Below are 2,885 nucleotides of genomic sequence, written 5' to 3' on the forward strand. Positions count from 1 at the left end.
ACTGATGAAATTATATACTGGTTTTTAATTCCCCGTATAAAATCCCCGTACAGGGATTACAACATCTTTGGACATATGTGACATAATTTCAAAATCTACCTTTCTCATTTTGACCCCTATACTAGATTATATGCTTCTTGCTATCTGTACATTGGGCAGCTAGAAGCAGAGGGTCCATAGTTCACTCAGCAAAATGTGTGAGCTGCAGAACATTTTCCCAGGGAGTATAAATAGAGGAGGCATTCCAAAGCACCATTTTTTAAAGTGGATTTTTAATTTTGGCTTTGATTTATCCATTTTACTCTATGAACAGTTATTTTTATTTATAAAACTTCAGTAATACTCATATTAAAAACATGTTTAAATTTGATATTACATTTTCAGGCTTGGTGCTTGTGGGTATAAATTCTAATCCATCTCAATTTTATATGCTGAGCAGATTGATTTAAAATGGTCATATTCATAAAATCTCTGTGTAATCAAAGCCATAAATGTGTAAGATTTTGTTACTGTGAAACAGTAGGGTAGCATTGCGGACGGTAACGTGGCAATTCAAACAGCCTAGCATATACTTGTAGTTGGCATCACATATTGGGTCTCTTTCTGCCTCACTTAACTCTGAGATTAAGACTTGAACTTGATCTCCTTGTCCTTGAGTTTATCTACCTCTTTTCAAGAAAACAAATGATTTCTGTCTAACGTTAATTATAATTTACATGCAGTAAATTTACTAAATTGCTTCCAGATTTGCCTTTAAAAAAAAAAAGAAGCAGTCTAGGAAGAAACATTTGTTCTTTAAAAAGAATCTTTGTGTTTGCATCAATGAATATTTTTTCAAAACTACTTATGTTCGGTTAATTTTTTCTATGGCTGAAAGTGGTGCCTAGAGAAACTTGAAAGACTTAGGCTGTACATTGTTTTCTCAGCAAATTTATTTGTAAAAACTGGCAAAAACACAATTTTCTGGGAAAGTTTTTGTCATGACTAAAAGTAGAGAGGGCAAATACAATTCATCTCCCATTTCAATACCGATTAATTGGCAGCGGCTGACTTAAGGCTGAGGTGAGAAAAATTGTGAGGGTGGAGGAAGTGGCTTACAAAGAGCTGTTCAGCTAACGATCTCCGCTGTATGCACGGAGTGGGAGCTGTGCTGTGTGGCACTCATACCAATGTCAATGCCACATCAGAAACAGGTGAGTAGCATTTCTACTAGAAACAAGCATGTCTGTAACAAATGAAATGTAGAATAGGAAAAAATGTGTATGACTATATGGATTCTCAGGTATGACCATACGTTGTATAATTCCCTGATCCATTTAGTTATTACTACCCAATAAGTTGCCAGAGGCATTTCAAGTGAGAAAAACATACCTTCACCTCTCCTCCCTCTACCTCTGGGGGCGACATGGACATGAGCCCCATGGGGCCTTGCTACACTCTTTTCTTGAGTGCAGGGTTCAAAACAGGACTCCTAACAGCCTGCCAAGACCCTCAATTTGACTTGATCCCACATGCAAAGGAGAAAGGGCGGGTAGAGTGGTATATAACTACAGAATAGGTCCTAATGATTAGGTATCAGCTCTTGGGCGAGACGCTAAAGAAAGGACAACTGGCACTGTCTGGTGAAAGAAAGAACCAGGAATGTGATGAGGGTGGGAGGAAGCGAAGAAGAGAATGTGGGAGAGAGGAAAGGGGGATCAGGCACCATGTTAGGGGCAGGTAGCTTAAGGATAAATGTAGTCAGTAGAGAATTCCTGATTTGGGGGTGATAGAAGAATTTTCAAGTTTTTCATTCTGTGATGTGATGTAAACTCTCTAATCTTCATCTTCAGTAATAACCTGTATAAAACTGCCAGTACATTTTTTGGAGGAAAGGAGTTTGTTTATGTAAGCTTTGTAAAAAACCCTACACTATAGCTATATTTTTGTTTGCTCTTAGTTCTAATTTGGCCTCCCATTTACTTTGCTGCTGACCATTGCCTAGAAAACTTAGGTTTCTGATTCTTATGACATAGTACAACTGACTAGGAGGAAACATTAGGAAGAAACGTGGATGCCAGTGGAGTAGTAAATTCGGCGAGGTCACCCTTTCCCAATATTCCCCGCAGAATTCATCCACACAAGCCTAGGCAGGTCTGGCAAACTCTTTTTCTTCTATTTGTCCCACATGCTATATATTGCACTAATTTTAAAAATATTTTTATTCTCCAAACCATTTTAAAAACTGTATGTATGTTAGATACAGGGAACAGACTGACAGATCTCAGAGGGGAGGGAGGTGTAGGTGGCTGGGTGGAGGGGGGAAAAGGGGAGATTAGGGGACCTCTGTAATAGTGTCAATAATGAAAATTCATATTCATTACTATATTCCCATAATCCAAAATAGTCTTTGACACATAGTAGGTATTCAAAAAGTATTTGTTGACTAAAAAGCAAGTAAAAATTTTATAAAACAAGTTACTTTTTAAAACACGTCTGCAATCTGATATAATCTAGTCTAGTCCCAAACACACTTAATTTTAAAAATGTGAATCAAGAGTCCCTTGACTTGACTGTATGACCCACAAGTGATCAGAGACCATAGATGGAGAAACAGTAATTTAAACAGTCAGGATGGTCATGTTGGGTTCCTCAGGTCACGTAAACAGACTATAGCCCGTATTTTCTACTAATTACAACTAAAATATCTGAGGGAAAAAAAGACTAACTGAGGACTCTGAAAAATAGACAAAGTAGGAGGGAGTAAAATAAGGTGTTTTCTTTTTTTTTTTTTTTCTTTTTACTTTGCTCCAAGCATGGGCCTCAGCTGCAGCCACAGAGCAGCACACCAGCAGCGGATGCCGGAGGGGCTAAGCCTCCATAGAAAGCCCATCTTTACAATCCTA

Source organism: Desmodus rotundus, chromosome 3 (genome assembly GCF_022682495.2).
Source record: "Desmodus rotundus isolate HL8 chromosome 3, HLdesRot8A.1, whole genome shotgun sequence".
NCBI lineage: Eukaryota > Metazoa > Chordata > Mammalia > Chiroptera > Phyllostomidae > Desmodus > Desmodus rotundus.